The 21,084-nt window shown below is 35.3% G+C and overlaps 1 non-coding gene across 1 annotated transcript; it reads left to right on the top strand.

The window, feature by feature from the left end:
- The first annotated feature begins 1,200 nt into the window (after window positions 1-1,200).
- On the top strand, window positions 1,201-1,307 carry LOC131169971 (small nucleolar RNA R71). Its single transcript, XR_009140914.1, has one exon. It is a non-coding gene; the product is annotated as a small nucleolar RNA R71 (small nucleolar RNA).
- The last annotated feature ends 19,777 nt before the right edge of the window (window positions 1,308-21,084 follow it).

Genomic DNA, 21,084 nt, shown 5'->3' with positions numbered 1-21,084 from the left:
AGGGTATGGAGAAGCTTCATGGATCTTTCAACTTTGGAGGCAATTTAATTTGCAGAATGGCACTGCATTCCTCTGTTAGAGCTACTGTTCCATAGTCTTCTAGCTTCCTTTTCTTTGACAAAATTTCTTTAAGAAATTTAGCATATGATGGCATCTGAGAAAGTGCTTCAGTGAAAGGGATGTTAATGTAAAGTTTCTGTAAAACTTCCAAAAACTTCCCAAAATACTTGTCCAATTTGGCTTTCTAAAATCTTTGAGGAAAAGGTAGGGGAGGCTAGTATGGTTCTGGTAATTTCTTTGTCTTCCTTACTTCCTCTTCCTGATCTTTCTTAGCTTCTTCCTCCTTTTTCTCTGTTTGGTTGTACTAGAATTCTCCCACTCCTCAGTGCAACTGGCTTACAATACTCCTTTGGGTTCATTTCTGGTTGATTGGGCAGTTTGCCAGCAGGCTTACTTAAAGAACTTGCTTGCTGAGCAATTTGATTCTCTAGCATCTTGTTATGGGTAGTAAGTTGGTCCATTCTGGAAGTCAGCTGTTTAATCAATTCAGTTTTTTGTTGTTGAGCTACTAGGAATCCTTCCATCATGGTTTCCATGGTCATTTTCGATTCAGGTTGTTGAGGTTGGAGAGGTAGTAATGGCTGTGTAAAGTTCTGAACTCTGTTCTGAAATCCAGGGGGTGCTGGAGGTTTGTACCCTTGTTGCTTGTTTATTGGCTGGTTCTGCTGAGTGGACCATGAGAAATTTAGATGGTTTCTCCATCTAAGGTTGTAAGTATTTGAATATGGATTGTTTGGCTGCCTCTGGTTGATGTTTCCTCCATTATTCACATAGTTCATCTGTTCTGTAGGTTCGTTGAAATTGTTGTATTCTGAATTCATGTATCCTCCTTCACAGCTGCCCTCATGTTGACTATTTGTACCAACTGTGTTGGCTTGCATTCTTTTGAGTTTCTTTGTGAGATGATCAAACTGGGCATTTATCATGCTTAGGGCATCTACTTCCAAGACCCCTTCAGTTCTTCTTGCATTTCCTCTTTCATTCGACCACTCATAATTATGGTATGCAACCCTTTCTAGAAGTTCAAGTGCTTGTGGCACTGTTTTCTCCATTAGATCACCCTCTACAGCTGAATCAACTGTGCTCCTTGTAGAGGGTAGTAATCCATTATAGAAATTTTGCACCAATATCCAATCTTCTATGCCATGGTGTGGACATTCCCTTTATAGGTCTTTATATCTTTCCCATGCGTCATAGAGTGATTCTCCTTCCTTTTGTCTGAAGGTGTTGAGCTCAAGCCTCAGCTTTGCAGTCTTTGCAGGTGGGAAATACCTTGCTAGAAAAGCTTGAGAGAGGTTTTCCCAGGTAGTGAATGTTCCAGCCGGTTGAGAAAGTAACCACTTCCTTGCTCTGTCCCGAAGGGAGAATGGGAATGCTCTGAGTCTTATTGCTTGATCAGACACTCCATTCATCTTGAATGTATCACATAGGGCAAGAAAGCACTGGAGGTGATAGTGTGGGTCCTCTGTTGGTGAACCTGCAAACTGGGTTTGTTGAATCATTTGGAGCCATGCTGGTTTTAATTCAAAGTTGTTGGCTTCCACTGTGGGTCTAGTGACACTGGGCTGAAATCCTTGGATAGATGGAGCTCCTTAATCTCTCAAGAGTCTTGGTTTTTCATTATTATCGGTCATGATTTGGATTTCAGGATCTCCTTGACCCTGCTCTTGATATTTCCTTTCCCTCCTGATGGCTTTCAGAGTTATGTCTATTTCTGGATCACAGTCCAAATTTTCTTCTGGCTTTATTTTGGTCATATACCAGATCGGGCACCTGAGAGAAAAGAAAAGAAAAGAAATACAACCAGTAAAATAAAATTAAATAATAAATATAATTGCCTAAATCAGCTAAATCGCCTATCGCATGATATTACTAAAACCAAAAATTCCCCGGCAACGGCGCCAAAAACTTGTTTCGCTATTTTGCAATCACCGTTGTCACACCTTACCCCTCTGTAAGGCATAACATGATCCCGTAGAATACCTAATGAACTACCGAACTTCACCTACCGATAACTCATTAAGTATCCTACAAGAGATTTTAAAACAATTTTCTTATTTTTGATAAGTGGTGAACATTTCTAATAAGTATTTAAAATATGTAATTAAGTTGAAAGCTAGTTGGAAATTTTGTCCCATTTTATTTTTTTGCAAATTTTATAAAAATTTTGACAGAATTCTGTCTGTATTTTGAGAAAACAGTTCTTCAAATACCTGTAAAAAGCACTTCTAAAAATTTTTCTCAACCACTACTTCAATTTCACAATCAAACTCTATCAATTTCAATAATTCCACAATCATTTCAATCAATTTCTCAAGTTCAAAATTCAATACTCCTCAAAATACTAGCAATACATTTCATTCAAATTAAATAAAATAGTTCCACTCATATTTCATTTGAGACAAAACAATTTATATACATCCTTACAAAATTCACATCAAAAGAAATACAAACTAAACTTTATTACAAACTTCATACAAAATTTGTACAAGCTGCTCAAGACCCATTTACATGTCCATACATTTATATGCAATACATACATCAAAAGAAATATTTACAGTTGGGGTATAAATTATACTCGAAGACTTCAAGCTGAATGATCCTCAATCTTTAGCAGCTCAGTCTGCTGCTCCTCTAGTCTCTGTATCTGTGACAGCAATAGAAGCTATCGTTGAGTACTAGGACTCAGTGGTGCACAACATACTAAAATAATCTTTATGCAAAAATAAAATCACATTTATTTAAAAATTTGACTAAACATGAGCATTAAACACAAAACATGAATTATGAGATTTTAATGCAAACCACATTCATTTCGAAGTATCAAAACACATTTCATAAAACCCATAGTTAGATCATGCCATTCGAAACAAATAGAATCTCAATAGCCAGAGGCTAAAGAGAAATCACATCACAAGGCTAGCTAGCTCAAATATATGGATATCCATTCACATCCTCTTCTACTGGCACACCTCAACACTTCTCTAGAGAAGGAATCAAAATTCGAAACTAATTACCTCCACTAGTCGTGCTAGTGAGGTGTTCAAATATATGGTCATGACACTGTGGTTTCAAAACTTATCTTAACAATTTGCTAAACATTGTCATTTCAAATATACACAATAACTTTCACAATTTAAATCAAAACATTATAAATAAGGTCACAATAAACTTTCAACAATTCAAAGCAAAAGTAAAATGCATATTTCATTCACTTTATCAATGAATTTTAAAGCATAGTGATGTTGTGCATAATCCTCAAGGGAATCGCCTCTTGGCCTTGACTCGGTTCCTCTGGTTTTTTCCTGGTATTCTTTTCAACTGAAATACACAATTTTACAATGTTTCAGTACTAGAACTTAACATAAATCCAAAATAAATTTAGCTTCACATTTACCTAGTTCTAACATGTCAAATTCGACGTTCTCGAAATTTTTGTGTTTCGGGTTACTATTCACTATACTATTCAAGTCAAATAGTTGACTTTCTAAGGCTTAATAGGTATGGGAACTCCAACTTCACCCACATACCACATTTTAGTCACTAAACTTGTTGGTTTTGGTTGTTTACTCAAATCCTAAGTCTTTTAGGCAAATTTGGTAAATTTCAATTTTAGAGTCCTAAGTTGCACTGTTCCATTGGTTACTTTATTGTTGGAATTTGGCAAAACTTTCTTCATAGAAAATGTTCCCCATTGTCTTAAGTTTATTCTCCTTTTTGAATCACCCCAATTGGAGTTTTGTAGCTCAAGTTATAGCCAAAATATAATTACTGTTCACGTGTACTATTCATACTGCAATTTTGGTTCTGGCAGATTTTTGATCCAACTTCGTTCAATAATTTGATCAAGTTAAGTCCATAATTTGGTCTAATTTTCCTCATACGAAATGTTCTAATATGTCTTAGGTTTCCATCGGTTCAAGATTCACCTAAATTGGAGTTTTCTAGAGAGAGTTATAGCCATTGAAACTTTACTGTTCAAATGGCAATGCTGCAGTTTTGCAGGTTCAGTAACTCAAGTTTGCTCAATAATTTGATTAGGTTAATGGCATAATTTGGGTTGGTGTTCTTCATGAAAGTTTTAGATCTATATCTTATCTAATTGCAGGTAAAATTTTAGGTCATTTTGACCTTCCTATCGAGTTATGACCAAATGAACAATTACTATTCATTTGGTCAGTTTGTGTAGTGGCAGACTGCTCTTAACCAACTTTGGTCAATTGGTTCACTAGGTTTTGGTCAGTTTTTTGGCATGGTTCCTTAACAAAAATTGTGTCATTTTATGTCTATTTTTATCTCCAATTGGTGGCATATCAATTGGACTTGTAAAATTTCCGTTTTGGTCCTTCAAAGTTGTACCCTATGAATTTGACTTTCATTCTAACAATTCCCACACATCTCCTTTGGTCATTATTGACCATTTTTCTCTTCATAATAGGTCAAAGTCATCATTTATGCATTTCTCCAAAATTTGCATCAAACCCTAGGCCTCCAAACCCTAATCTCACTACTTAATTACCATTAGCAATTTCAAAGTTCCAATCTATAATCATTCAACTAATTAAGACTTTTAAACTCATTCTAATGCATCAAACCATACAATTTATGTTCCTTCTTCAAGCTGGCCGAAATTTAGCAATGGTCTTTCCCCCATATTTTTATTTAATTTCATTAATTCTAAGCTCATTTCAACCATTACATATGCATTTAAAATGGAAAAGTAACAAGTTAACATACTAACCTCAACTTTAATGCCAATTTTTTAATTTCTCTCCTCCTTTCTTCTTTCTTTCTTGTTCTTAAGTTGAGATTGCAAGGTCTAGTGAGGTTTTTAGGGGATTTATTAAGGTTGAGTGGAGGAATTAAAGCTTAAATGCAAGCTTTAATGGAGAATTTTCATGGAGATGAGAGGGAAGAAGTGTGGCGGTAACAAAGAGAAAAGAAGAAGTGATTTTTGTTTTTTTTTTCTCTTTTCTTTTTTTTCTATTTTTCTATTAGTTCTTTAATTTAATTCTCGATTCTGAAATTTTCTTTTCTCTGATTTTATTTGACAGTTAGGTCAGGAGTCAGCTCTCGGGGTCAATTGACCAAATTGCCCCTCGCCGGTTCATCCCGGTTTGCAAATAATTCCATATTTCTTCCGGCTCCCTGACCTAATTATTTGATTTGCTTAACAGTTCTTTTTCGTGATTTTTTCTTTTCCACTGTGTTCATAAGGGTCCTAAGGACCGCAGCGTCACTTTTTAGGGTTCGAAATTTGAGTTTAAAATGACTTCGATGCGTTCAGAGAAGGTCACCCATCGCTGTGACTCTCGGCACGTTTAACTTCTTATGTTCTGTTTTTCTTATTTATACTTAACTACTTGAACATTACTAATTATTTGTGTTTATGGTTTATCTAATTGTCTTAAGTATGGTTCTAATCCCCTTAATTGTCCGGACCGATACCGGTCACCGGAGCAGTGAAATATACCAGGCTATACAAATAGGGGTGTTACAACCGTAACTGCACGTATCACTAACAAGTAATAAAGTGATAAGTAGAGTATCGTTCCCACGAGGAATTTTGTTTAGCAAGTACCAATCTACACATAAATCTTGACTGTCTCGGCTATCGAATACTTAGGGAATGAAGTTTGTTAACTTTATACACTAAAATGATAAACTTAAAAAGTAATTATTTATTTGAAGCAATTCTGGAATTAAGATTTCACACTTGAATCTTACTAGGGATGTTATCTCATTTATTTACTGATTTGAGGATCATTTTCCTTGATGGAAATCAGCCCTAAGCTATCCTAAATCCTCTCTCAAGGCATATAGGGTGTATTCTAATTAACTCGAACCCTACTTTCGTGATGATCAAATTAATTAAAATCCTTTAAGACCTTTGACCAATTTTTAGGTTCCACAAAGGTATCAGCCTATGTCTAGGTCAGAATTCCTAGGTTCAAGATCTTGATTTTCCAATGTTAATCTTCACCTTTTAATCCTTCAATCAACATCTACAATCATAACTAAGTGAGTACTAACACATAATATGCATTAAGATTGCAAGAAATTAAATCAAGAAACGAATCTCAAATCCAATAAATAAAATTCAGTGTTCATCCATAATAATAATTACAAGAGTTACTCTGCCAAATCCAAAATAAGAAAACTACTCACTCATGGTGAGTTCAACAAATGTCATGATAAAAAGTAAAAAGCAATGAAAAGAGAATTATCCAGAAGAAATAAAATAATAAAAATCTGTCTAAGGAGATGAAACGAAGGAACCAAAGAGAGTTTGCAGCTTTGATCTTGTGGAGCTTCAACTGGAAAACTTCTTTTGGTACGGATGTAAAGCCTGACGGCAGCAACCTTCAGTAGCAGTCCCGATGACTATGGCCGACCTCTTTTCCTGATGTTTTCTTTTCTATATATATTGGTTGCTCTAGGGTTAGGTCATTTTGAGTCCAAAAGGCTTCAGGAGTCTCATTCAAATCAGAAAATAGGAGGGGAATTTGAGTCAGAAAATAGGCTATAGCATAGTACACGGCCCGTGTGTCACTACACGGGTCCTGCAAAGTAAGGAAGTGTAACTTGCTGGAGGAGAATCGCGTGGTCTTATTTTGTACGAGAAAGTTACAGTGCATGCCAACTACACAGGCCTGATTACACGGGCCGTGTATTATTGTTCTCATAAGGTTCTTCAAGCTTGCACGTGGTAGAGACTTACACGGGTTCCCTGCAGATTACACGGGTCTACTTACGTGACCTGTGTACTTGTGTTTCTCATTGATTCTCTTGGCTTTCTTCTGGCTAAGAGTTATACGGGTCTGGGGCTTGGTTTACATGACCCGTTTACTTTGTATCAGCAGTAATTCTTTGTCTTTTTTATCTCTCCAAGCTTTCCTTTGCACACCCATCCTTTGGGGCTTCACCCAAACACTTGAAATAATGCAGAAAACATGGAATTAAGGGCTTGGTAATAGAATTTATGAAAACTAATGAAATCAACTACTAGAAAGAAAATACTTGTCTAAATACTATGATTTAGAATACAAATGTGCTTATAAACATCTATACAATTCAAGTGTATCAGTCTACCTCTCACCCAAAGGAATCATGATGCAGTGTGGGTGACAGTGGATAGATTGATGAAGTCAGTACATTTTCTGCCAGTTAAGACTGACTACTCACTGGAGAAGCTAGCAGAGTTATATATCAATGACATAGTTAGACTGTATGGATTCCCACTATCTGTAACACCCCTATTTGCATAGCCTGGTATATTTCACTGTTCCGGTGACTGGAGTCGGTCCAGACAATTAAGGGGATTAGAACCATACTTTAGACAACTAGATAAATCATAAACACAAATAATTAGTAATGTCCAATTAGTTAAGTATAAACAAGAAAAACTGAACATAAGAAGTTAAACGAGTCGAGAGTCACAACGATGGGTGACCTTCTCGGGAACGACTGCGAAGTTGTTTTAAGCTCAAATTTTGAACTGTAAAATGGGACGCTGCGGTCCTTAGGACCATTACGAACACAGTGGAAAAGAGAAAATTATGAAAAGAATTGTTAAGTCAGTCACATAATTAGGTCAGGGAGCCGGAAGAATATTGAATTATTTGCAAACCGGATTGAACCGGCGAGGGGCAATTTGGTCAATTGACCCCGAGAGCTGACTCTTGACCTAACTGTCAAATAAAATCGGAGAAAAGAAAATTTTGGAGTCGGGAATTAAATTAAAGAACTAATAGAAAAAAAAATGAAAATGAAGGAAAATGAAAAAGTGTAGGAAGATGACATCGTGCATGACATCATGCATGATGCCATAAATAGTAGAATTAATAAATTTAATTAATTAGATATTTTGGTCTTTCATAAGATAAATATGCAGAAAAAGGAAAAGAAAAGAAAAAGAAAATTTAAAAAGTTTATTACATCACCTGTATGACATCATTATGATGTCAAAAATAATTTTAATTTTCCTACCATAATTGATTAAGTCAATTAAGTGAAAATACACATAAAACTAATAAATTAAAAGAAAAAAAAAAGCCATTTTGGTCTTCTTCCCTTCCATTGCCGCCTCTTTCCCTCCCAAGTTCTCTCTCTCAAATTTTTCTCCATGAAAGCTTATTTTTAAGCTTTCTAAACACTAATTCCACCATAAATCCTTTAATTTTCTTGAAGAAAAATTATAAGCAAGTCTTGAAAGGAAGATTAGAAGGAGAATAATTGAAGAAAATTGAGAGAAAGTGAAAGATTTGAAGATTGAAAATTCAAAGAAAGGTTAGTAAGCTAAACTTGAAATTCTAGTTGAATTAATTGTGTTTATAGTTCAATTAACTTAAAATTATGTTTAAAATGAAAAGAAATTAATTGTTGGAGGATTAAAGCAAAATTCATCCAGCTAGGGTTTTGATGTGTGTGCATGAATTTGATGGACTTAAAGGTGTATGTGAGCTTGATTGAGTTGAAGAAGCATGTATATAGGCATTGAATTGGTTATATGGAACAACTTAGTGAATTAGGGTTTTGGACCTAGGGTTTAGGAGACAAAATTTGGAGAAATGGTGAAATGATGTATTTGATCTAGTTTGAAGTGAAAAATGGTCATTTGTGACCAAATGAAGTGCGCTGAAAGTGTTGGAGTTGAAACTAAATTCGGACTCAATGTATGCTGCTGGCAGCATGACCAAGGTCCCTTTTGAGGGACCAAAAATGAAACTTTATAAGTCCAATTGGTATGAGACCAATTGGAGATGAAAATAGACACTAAATGACACAATTTTCATTTAGAAACCATGCCCAAAAAGTGACCAAACCTAGTGAACAAATTGACTCAATTCGGAAAATCTCAGTCTATCCCTGTACAAACTGATCAAATGAATAGTATTTGTTCATTTGGTCATAACTTGAGCTAGGCAGGTCAAAATGACCTGAAATTTTACTAGTGGACATTCTAGAGGTAGACCTAAAACTTTCATGAAGAACACAAACCCAAATTCTGCCATTAACCAAGTCATTTGGCCACCCAAAATTGGTGACCTAAAACTGCCAGAACCAAAATTGCCCAGAAAATCTGGGTTGAGTCCAATCCAGCAGCCATGGTTCAAATGGCTATAACTTGAGCTACAAAACTCCAAATGGAGTGATTCAAAAAGGAGAATAAAGTTAAGACAATAGGGACATTTTCTGTGAAGAAAGTTTTGCCAAATTTCAACAGTAAAGTGACCAATGGAACAGTGTAACCTTAGACACCAAAACTGAAAATTTATCAAATTTGCCTAAAAGACTTAGAATTTGAGTAAACAACAAAAACCAACAAATTTAGTTACCAAAATGTGGTATATGGGTGAAGTTGGAGTTCCCATACTTATTAAGCCTTAGAAAGTCAACAATTTAACTTGAATAGTGACCCCGAAATAAAAATTTCCAAGAATGTTAGTTTAAGCATATTTGGGTTAGAATTAAGTATTTATAAATTAATTATTGGATTTATGCTAAGTTATGATACTAAAACACTGTGAAACTGTGTGTTTCAGTGGAAAAGAACACCAGTAAAGAACCCGAGGAATCGAGTCAAGGCCGATAGGCGACTCGCATCAGGTTTGTGCACAATAACTTTAAATTATTGTTTTCCCACTGAAAACTTGATTTGTATGCATTGTGTTAATTATAGGTTTTGAGAACTTTGGTGTTGCCACTTGTTAATGGAAATTTGATTTTGAAAATTGATTGTGTTTGTGCATAAAAATTTTTAAATTATAGTTTTCATAATGGAAATTGATTTGTTATACATTGTGAATGCTTTTGTTCATTATGAATTTCGAGAATGTTGTGTCGCCTATTTTACAATGGAAATTTGGAATGAAAATTAATTATTGATTTATAGGAAATATTTGAATAACATGGTTTTGAATTTAGTTATGGCTTTGGAAATTTTATTTGAGAATTTGTGTGTTGCCTACTTTGGAAATGGGGATTTGAAATGAAGCTTGTTTAATTATTGTATCAATTATAATTGAACATCATATTTTTAAATTGTTTTAATTCACACTTGGCATGACAATACTAATATGTTCCTCATCCACTTGTGGGGTGAGTTTGATATTTGATCAGTTTCCTCCCTCTCTGACTTTCCAATCTGAGAGGCGAGTTTGGATGAGCACTCATTAGCTAGCTAGCCACCTCCCTCATTGATTTTGATTAGTGAGGGTGTTTTCCTTGTCGTGATGTACACACGGCATGATCGAAAATTTTGTGTCATGGCCTAAGTTGTGTTATTCTTTGACAACACTATGTTTATTAAATTGTTTGATCAAGTTGTGCTATATTAAGCTTTGAAAATTATGATTTGTTATAAATGTGATTTGAGGAAAAAAATTGTGAAATGCGATTATGAGATTTTTGAATGATGATTTGTTCATAAATGTTTTATATTTTGAATTTTATGCTTTATTGTGCACCATTGAGTGTTTATATACTCAGCGATAGCTTTAACTTGCAGTCGCAGATAGAGAAAAGGACATAGCAGTAGAGTGAGCTGCTACAGTCAGAGAGGAGCATGGTTGAAGAACTTTTGTACGGGTATTGTCTATACCCTGGTAGTTTAGTTTGATGTAAATATAATAGTATGAATATGTATCTCTATAGTTTGAGCAGTTGTACAGATAAAATTATAATAATATTATTTTGAGATTTTACGTCTGTTAATTAACTTATGAATGTAAATTAATTAATTAAAATGCAATGTGCATGAGTTTATGAAATGTTTTGAGTTATTAATTTTTGATTTGAAATTTGAATTTTGAGTTGAAGTGTTGCCATTGTTGTTTATTTGAAGTTTGGTGGTTGCAAATGAAGTTGTGATTGAGAAAAATATTGGGAGTGTTTTTATTTTCAGGTTTTGAAGAACTGTTTTCTCAAAATATAGACGGCACTTTGCCGAAATTTTTATAAAAATTATGGAGATTTTAAATATCAAAAAATTAAATTTATGTTTGGACTTTAAATAAAGGTTTTTAAAATTTAAAAAAAAAAAATTTTACCCACCAATTTCAAAATGAACGAAAATTGTTTTAAAATCCCTTGTAGTATATTTAATGGGTTACCGGTAGGTGAAGTACGGCAATTCATTAGGTGTACTACGGGAACATGTTACATTTTACAAGGAGTAGGGTGTGACACTATCCATCATATATGATCGAGACCTAAGGTTTACATCAAGATTTTGGAAAAAGTTACAAGAAGCCTTGGGCACACAACTCTACTTTAGCATGGCTTTTCATCCTCAGACGGATGGACAGTCCGAACGAGTAATCCAGGTAAACCTAAAAACTAATTGAATTTTCATAATTAATAAATTGAAATGATAGTAACAATGTGAATTATGTGATAGATCCTGGAGGATATGCTGAGGAGTTGTGTCATTGAGCTTGAGGGGAGTTGGGATAGATATCTCCCACTAGCAGAATTCACATATAACAATAGCTGTCACACCTTACCCCTCTGTAAGGCATAACATGATCCCGTAGAATACCTAATGAACTACCGAACTTCACCTACCGATAACTCATTAAGCACCCTACAAGGGATTTTAAAATAATTTTCTTATTTTTGATAAGTGGTGAGCATTTTCTAATAGGTATTAAAACATTTAATTTAAGTTGAAAGCTAGTTGAAATTTTTGGCCCATTTTATTTTTCCACAAATTTTATAAAAATTTTGGCAGAGTTCCGTTTGTATTTTGAGAAAATAGTTCTTCAAATACCTGAAAGAAAGCACTTCCAATAATTTTTCCCAACAACTTCTTCAAATTCACAATCAATTCCAACCAATTTCAACTTTCAAAATTCAAATCCATCATTTCCAAAAATCAGTAATCAACAAAATACTATTAATCAATTTCATTCATTCATCTTTCATTAAAGATAAACAATTTATATATATATATATATATATATATATATATATATATATATATATATATCATACTAAAAATTTACATCAGGAAAATCCAAACAAAAATTTATTACAACTTTATACAAATTTTATACAAGCTGCTCAAGACCCATTTTTACATGTCCATACATTTATGTGCAATACATACATCAAAATGAATATTTACAGTCAGGGTATAAATTATACCTGATAACTTCAAGCAGGTAGCTCCCCTATCCTCAGCAGCTCAATCTGCTGCTCCTCTAGTCTCCATATCTACGACAGCAATAACAGCTATCGCTGAGTACTAGGACTCAGTGGTGCACAACATACTAAAATAATCTTTATGCAGAATTTAAATCACATTTATTCAAAAATTGATCTGAATATGAGAATTAAATACAAAACATGAATTATGAGATTTTAATCCGAAACAATTTCATTTTTGAAGTATCAATCACATTTCATAAAACCCACAGTTATATTATGCCATTCGAAACAAATATATTCTCAATAGCCAGAGGCTAAGGAGAAGTCACATCACAAGGCTAGCTAGCTCAAATATATGGATATCCATTCAATTTTTTCTTCTACTGGCACACACCTCAACACTTCAACCAGAGAAGGAATCAAAATTCGAAACTGATTACCCCCAATAGTCATGCTAGTGAGGTGTTCAAATATATGGTCATGACACTGTGGTTTCAAAACTTATCTTAATAATTTACTAAACATTGCCATTTGAAATATACACAATAATTTTCAACAATTTAAATCAAAGCATCATAAATAATGTCACAATTCACTATTTCAAATTATTCAAAACAATATGCAGAAAATAATTTACAGAAATTATACGTTGTGCACAAACCTTAAACGAGTCGCCTCTTGGCCTTGACTCGATTCCTCGGGTTCCTTTCCGGTATTCTTTTCAACTGAAACACACAATTTCACAGTGTTTCAGTATCATAACTCAGCATAAATCCAAAAATAAATTTAAATTCACTTTTACCTAGCTCTAATGTGCTAAACTCGACGTTCTTTAAATTTTGTGCTTCGAGGTTACTATTCACTATACTATTCAAGTCAAATTGTTGGCTTTCTAAGGCTTAATAGGTATGGGAATTCCAACTTCACTCACATACCACATTTTGGTCACTAAATTTGTTGGTTTTGGTTGTTTACTCAAATTCTAAGTCTTTTAGGCAAATTTGATAATTTTCAGTTTTGGTGTCTAAGGTTGCACTGTTCCATTGGTCATTATTTTGTAAGAATTTGACAAAACTTCCTTCATAGAAAATGTTCCCTATTGTCTTAAGTTTATTCTCCTTTTTGAATCACTCCAATTGGAGTTTTGTAGCTCAAGTTATAGCCATTTGAACTATGGCTGCCGGAATGGACTTAACACAAGATTTCTGGGCAAATTTTGGTTCTGGCTGTTTTAGGTCACCAAATTTGGGTGGCCAAATGACTTGGTTAATAGCATAATTTGAGTTTATGTTCTTCATGAAAGTTTTAGGACTATACCTCATCTGTCCACTAGTAAAATTTCAGGTCATTTAGACCTGCCTAGCTCAAGTTATGGCCAAACGAACAAACACTGTTCATTTGGTCAATTTGTACAGGGCAAACTGAGAATTTCCTGATTTGATCAATTTGTTCACTAGGTTTTGGTCACATTGTGGGCATGCTTCCTAAATGAAAATTGTGTCATTTAGTGTCTATTTTCATTCCCAATTGGACTTGTAAATTTTCATTTTTGGTCCCTCAAAGGGACCTTGGTCATGCTGCCAGCAGCATGACCACATTGAATCCGAATTTAGTCTTAACTCCAATACTTTCAACACACTTCATTTGGTCAAAAATGGCCATTTCTCACCTCAAACTAGGTCAACCACATCATTTCACCATTTCTCCACATTTTTGTCTCTAAAGCTTAAGTGTCCAGAACCCTAACTCACTAAATTGTTGCATTTAACCAATTCAATGCATATCAATCTCACTGCCACATTCATACAAGCTTGCCTAACATATTAAATTCAATCAAAACTCAAGCATATGCATAGTAACCCTAGTTGGCCAAATTTTCAGTTTGGTCCCCCACAAAAGTTTTTATTTCATTTTAAGTTTATTTCTAAGTTAGTTGAGCTACACACACAAAGTATAAACTAAATTTTTTTTAAACTTAAATCACTAACCTTAATTTGGATGTTCCCTTCTTCAATTTCCTCTCTTTCTTCCTTCTTTCTTTGCTAAATCTCCTTCTCAAGTGAGGGCGGTAAGGTTTTATGAAGTAATTATGGGAGAAGTTGGGGTTAGTAGGGATTTAAAAGCTTCAAGCAAGCTTTAATGGAGTTTTAGAAATGGAGAGGGAGAGAGAGAGTGAGGGCGGCACTTAGGGAAGAAGAAGACTTTTTGGTTTTTTTTTTCTTTTCTTTTCTTTTCTTTTTTCTATGTCCTAGGAAGACCATAAATCAATTTAGATAAATTTTTAATTATAGTATTTATGGCATCATGTATGATGTCATCTCCCTTCACTTTTTCATTTTTTTTCTATTAGTTCTTTAATTTAATTCCCGATTCTGAAATTTTCTTTTCTCCGATTTTATTTGACAGTTAGGTTAGGAGTCAGCTCTCAGGGTCAATTGACCAAATTGCCCCTCGCCGGTTCAACCCGGTTTGTAAATAATTCAATATTTCTTCCAGCTCCCTAACCTAATTATTTGACTGACTTAACAATTCTTTTTCGTGATTTTCTCTTTTCCACTGTGTTTATAATAGTCTTAAGGACCGCGGCGTCACATTTTATGGTTCGAAATTTTAGTTTAAATTGACTTCGCAGTCCTTCCCGAGAAAGTCACCCATTGCTGTGACTCTCGGCTCGTTTAACTTCTTATGTTCTGTTCTTCTTATTTATACTTAACTAATTGACAATTACTAATTATTGGTGTTTATGGCTTATCTAGTTGTCTTAAGTGTGGTTCTAATCCCCTTAATTGTCTGGACCGACACCGGTCACCGGAATAGTGAAATATACCAGGCTATGCAAATAGGGGTGTTACAATAGCTACTAAGCTAGCATTCGAATGGCCTCGTATGAAGTACTGCATGGGAGGAAGTGTACAACCTTAGTATGTTGGATTGAATTGGGCGAAGATAAGCTGGTAGGACCAGACTTGGTGAAACAAATTGAGGAGAAAGTAAAAATAATCAAAGCAAATTTAAAGGTTGCCTTAGATAGACAGAAATCTTATGCCGACTTGAAGAGAAAAGAGATAGAGTATGCAGTTTGCGACAAAGTGTTTTTCAAAGTCTTACCGTGGAAGAAAGTACTAAGGTTTGGAAGAAAGGGTAAGTTAAGCCCTAGGTTCATTAGCCCATATGAAGTCGTTGAACGTGTGGGACCAGTGGCCTATTGGCTAACTTTACCACCAGAACTGGATAAGATCTATAATGTATTCCATGTGTCTATGCTAAGAAGATACCACTCAGACCCTTCACATGTCATCTCCATGGAAGAGATTGAAATCCAACTGGAATTGACATATGCATAAGAACCCATATGGATCCTAGCTCAAGAAGTGAAGGAATTGAGAAATAAACAAATTCCACTGGTGAAAGTACTTTGGAGGCACCATAATACCAAGGAGGCAACTTGGGAAAGTGAAGAGACGATGAGGCAACAATTCCCTCAACTGTTTACATCAGGTAAATTTCGAGGACGAAATTTTTATTAGAGGGGAAGAGTTGTAACATCCTCACTTTAGCTAGTCCGCACAGTTTACTACTTCCGTGACAAATGTCAGTCTGGGCAGCTAGAATATTTGAAATTAGAATTAGACTAGAGATAGGAGTTATAAATAAACCAAATAATGATCAGAAAAATCAAGGAAATTTTAATGGAATGAAATGCACTAAGGTTAAATGAGCCGTAACCCCAATGATGGGTAACCCGAAGGAGAAGTGACGGTGAAGGCCGTTAGCAACCCTAGACCTGGGGAAAAACTTCATGAAATAATTTTTGGGACCTCAGGGAAGGATTATTGGGGTTCCAATGACAATAAAATGTTAAGAAAACACAAGGAAAATTTAATCAATTGGTACACACAGTTTTAGCTCAATAAGCCAAACGGAGGGTATTTTGGTTATTTCGTCTTCAGAGATGATTTTTGGCCAACTTTTCCAGTTAAATAAATAATTTATATGACATAAAATGTGAATAAATATTTTAAAAATTTAATTGAAATTAAGTAGATAAGAAAAGGAAAGAAAATGAAACTAAATGGGATTTATTACATCATGCTTATGTAAGCATAAGGTAATTAAAGTCTATGGCCAATTAAATTAAAGAAACTTAATTATACTACGTAAAAGGGGTAGAAAAAGAAAAGAAAAAAATTTGATGCTTCTTCTTCCTTCCTTGGCCAAAAACCTCTCCTAACTCCACACCTCCATGAAAGCTTAAGAAAGCTTGAGATAGCCCACCAAATTACCTTGAAACTCATCTTTGTCTTCACAAAAAATTATTCATACACCTTGAGAAAGCTAAAGATAATAAAAAGAAGTAGCAAGGAGGAGCTTTTACAAGTTTGAGATTAACTCCATTAGAGGTATGTGACCAAACTTAATCTTTGTCTTTCAATTCATGTTGAAGGAGTGAAATTGAATGCAAATTTACAAGAAAATTGAATAAACATTATGTGTATGTCTTGCTTAAAATTTCAACAGCCTTGGACTTGGTAGGGTTTTGAAGATTTTCTTAAATTAAAATTGTGACACCCCTTACCTGTCTACAGTGTAGCCAAGCAAGATATGCCACATAGTGTGCCGGAGCACCAAATCATATTTCCATTACAATTTATCCTTTTTAACTCATTTATTTAAAATTTTGATTATTCTGAATTTTTTGCAAATTTTATAGAAAATCCGGCAGAATGCCGGCTGTAAATTGGAAAAACTGTTCTTCTGAATCTGTTAAAAACACTTCCAATATAATCATATTATCAATCTCAGTCAACCGCCAACATATTTTCACAATTTCTCAAATGACTTCAATATTTCAAAATTCAATTCGTTTCATATCATACTCAATTCAATAAAAAATACTCAAATTTATTACTGAACGTGGTTTATAGATAATTACATCAAAACATAATTACATGAGTTTATAATATACATGACAAAATAAAGATCTGATTACACAAGTTTACAAAATACAAAATACCAAAAGTAACCTAATGTCCTACCAATGCACTGCAAATGTGAGGTGACTCTGGACTCTATGTGCAGATCTGAAAGTTCACCCGGTCTGAGGTCTGCTGGACTCCCCAGCTATGTCTCTAGTTCCTGCGCCTGGCAAAAGCGACGCGCTAAGCAATTATGCTTAATGGTGACAATATAAAATAAAATAACTAAAATAAAATAAATATGCAGAACGTATGTTTATATTTTATGTAGACTTAATTTCTGACATTTATTGTAGTATTATTCGATTAAAATTTGGTAAGATTTATTTTAATTGCCCGAGTAACCCATACTAGTCGACTAGACTGGATAAACGAGTAAACTGGCACTAGGTACCAAGTACCTCGGACCATCACACCATCAGTCATATTGTGTCTTCCAGTGTGCAACAGAATAGCTAATAAGCTGTAATAATTATCAGGGGTAAAACCCAAGTATAGCAACTCAATCAACATAGTCAAAAGCTATTATATCACAGAATGGCACGTGAGGCCATAAAACACAGAATGGCATGGAGCCATATGAAGTACTGCTAATAGAACTCTATTGGCATGCCAACCCAATCTTGCTAGGTGTACTAGGGCATGTTACATTCTTAAATTGTACAATTCTTGAAATTTAAGTTTAGGTGTTACTATTCATTTCATTAGTTAACTAAAATGTTGACTTTTGCATAGACAATAGGTACATTGGTTTTAATACTCCCAACATACCACATTTTGCATTATGAAATTATTGGTATTGGTTGCCAATACCATTTCTAAGCATAGTGTTAGTTGTTCAAAATTTTCAAATTTCAAGCCTTGTGTTTGCTGTTCTATTAATCATTTTTACAGTTGGAATTTGGCAAAGTTGTCAACATGAAAGTTGTTCCTTATTGTGTCTAGTTACATTTCTTATTTGGAATCACTCCATTTGGAGTTTTGTAGCTTAAGTTATGGCCTAAACACCATAACTGGCCAGATTGCAAACTTTCCATATTTTTTGGACTGACCATATCTACAGTTTTTTGTGCAGTGACTGCAGGTCGCTTTTTGAACATGTTATGGTCAAAATTTGGGTTACATTTCTTCATGAAAGTTGTAGGTCTATGTCTCAGCTATCTGCTGGTAAAATTTCAGGTCAATTTCTATACTGAGTTAAGACCAAATGAATAAACACTATTCATTTAGTTATTTTGCCAGGCAGAATGCAGGTCACCCAGATTAGGGCAATCTTTAGGTTAACTTGGCTTAGTTTTTTGAGCAGGGTTTCTTCACCAAAGTTGTGCCATTATGTGTCTATTTTCATGTCCAATTGGCCTTGCACCAATTGAACCCACACAACTCCAGTTATTACTGCCCAAACCTATTGGACTCACACCCAGTCCTGCAGGTCACCATGGGCAACAACACTAACTTTAATTCCTACTAAACAAACCACCTCATTTCTTATTCACACATAACCAAATGGTCACTAATTGACCATTGAAACTTACTTTCACCATTACATGATCAAGGTCTCAATTTCATACCCAAACCCCAGCCCATTCCATCTCAAATCATGCATTCACTTACCTTTCACTATCCTAAACAATAGGTTAGTATTAAGGGCGGCTAGGGTGCCATTTTAATTCAAGAAAATTTTCAAAACCCTACCAAGCCCAAGGCTGCTAAAATTTGAAGCAAGGCATACACATAATATTTATTCAATTTTCTTGTAAATTTACATTCAATTTCACTCCTTCAATATGAATTGAAAGAGAAAGATTAAGTTTGGTCACATGCCTCTAATGGAGTTAATCTCAAACTTGTAAAAGTTCCTCCTTTCTACTTCTTTTTGTTATCTTTAGCTTGCCCAAGGTGTAGTGAAATTTTTTTGTGAAGACAAGTATAGCTTTTATGGTGAAAAGCTTGAAATATTCAAGTTTGAAAGAAAAAAAAAAAATGGTGGAGTGCTTAGGAAGAGGTTTCAGCCACCATGAATGGAAGAGGAAGATAAAGTGATCTTTAGGTCTTCCTTATCCCTTATAAAATTTTTATTAAATTTTGATTAGTCAAAGCATTTTAATTACCTCATGCTTACATAAGCATGAAGTAATAAATCCCATTTTATTTTTATTTTCTTTCCTTTTCTTGTCTACTTAATTTCAATGTTAGTGTGTATGGAGGCACTCGGATAGCGGACTCTTTGAACATTCACCCTTGCCCTTCTTCTTGAGGCTATAAAGTCTCACCGGGTCCCTCCCTTGCCTTGTCTCTTCGAGGGATGGTGTTTCCATCGGCATCCACCAAGTAGCATTTATTGCCCACCTTCTTACATATGCCCATGGATATACAGATAGTTTGATCAATTCTCAATGTTCCAGTAACAAAGCGCAGTCTGTGATGTCCTGGAAGAAAGCCGAAGTGGAGGGCAATGGTGGTGACAAGGCCTCCAAGCACTATGTGCCCGGTAGGCTGATCACAAAGGCGTCGGAGATGGTTGCATAAGAAAAAAGCTAGTGCTACACCACTGCCCGGTGACCATGCACTATAGGAAAAATAGCTCACTAGAGTTGACAACACTAAGGCTGTCACCACTGCCCATGATGGTGTGGGTGGTGAACTGATGGATGTATCGCAATGCTGGACTAGTGATGCCCATTGATTTGGATTTGCTGGAGTTGTAGGGCTTTGTGTTTGGTGCAATGGAATCCCAAAAGTTAATGTTATTGTACAGCATGCGGTTCCTTAGGATTTCTTGGTGGCCGATATTGTCAAAGCCAAAGATGTCGTTGAGCTCGTCCATATTCATTACCTGGTCTACACTAAGTAGGCGAAACTCAATTCTGCCCCTGTCTTCCCTGTCGATGGGCCATAAGTTGGCCCTGAAGCTACCCAAAAATTCTAGTGTTGTGTCTTTGTAAGCCAGAAATTGGAGTTGGGCGAACCTTATCCGCCCAATGCTATCAAGTAGCCCATTGATTTCTTCTTGCAATCCGATTTGCTCTAAAAGCGAAAAATCTATGTATTTGGTAGAGTATATTTTTCGGGCATGAAGTCGAGTGCACATTACTTTATGGGCATCATCTCGAAATCCCCAAGGAATAGAGATTTCGAGTTGTGGAGCGGGTTATGGCTGTGGTTGCGGTAGAGGAGGGGCTTGTTGAGATGGTTGGGGAGTGGCTACCCTCGTTCTTGGGCGTTTGGTTGGAGGCTACGGTGGGGAAGGTGAGGATTCTCCTATTTTTCTTGAAGAAGAGCTGATCCTCCTTGCAGATCTCTTCGCAGGAGCCATGGGTGTGTTTTTGGGAAGGAGAAGAGTATGATTTTAGTGAGGGGAGATGAGATTTGAGAGGTTTTTATAGGCTAGGAAAGAAGTAGATGAAAGGTTTTGTGTTTATGAAGTGTTTTAATGCTAGGGGTGTATTTAAAGAACCGTTAGGACTCTTTGTTTCTCGTGTTTCACCCCCCAGGAGTCACATCTATGACAAGATACACGGGTCGTATATCACTACATGGGTCCCGACATGTAGGGCCGTGTAAATTTCTGCCTGAAATTTTTGAAATCTGTCGTAGTACACGGCCCGTGTAAATTAGCTATGGGACTCGTGTAACTTCCTGTCTCTCGGATTACTTTACTGGATATGTTACACGGCCCATGTAAAATTCAAGGAGCCCCGTGTAACCTTATGTCCCTCAGTTATCATGCTAGAGACATTACACGGTCCGTGTAATTTGGGATATGGACCCGTGTAAATTTATGTCTCCCGAAGGGTCGAGATTGCATGAAATTTATGGACTTTCAGAAAGTTACACGAGCGTGTACTACCAGTACATGACCCGTGTAATTTTCTGATTTTTCAAATCTTTGGCA

This window comes from Hevea brasiliensis, chromosome 10 (genome assembly GCF_030052815.1).
Source record: "Hevea brasiliensis isolate MT/VB/25A 57/8 chromosome 10, ASM3005281v1, whole genome shotgun sequence".
Classification (NCBI taxonomy): domain Eukaryota; kingdom Viridiplantae; phylum Streptophyta; class Magnoliopsida; order Malpighiales; family Euphorbiaceae; genus Hevea; species Hevea brasiliensis.
Note: the sequence above shows the minus strand (reverse complement) of the source record. Positions and strands in the feature narration are given on the sequence as shown.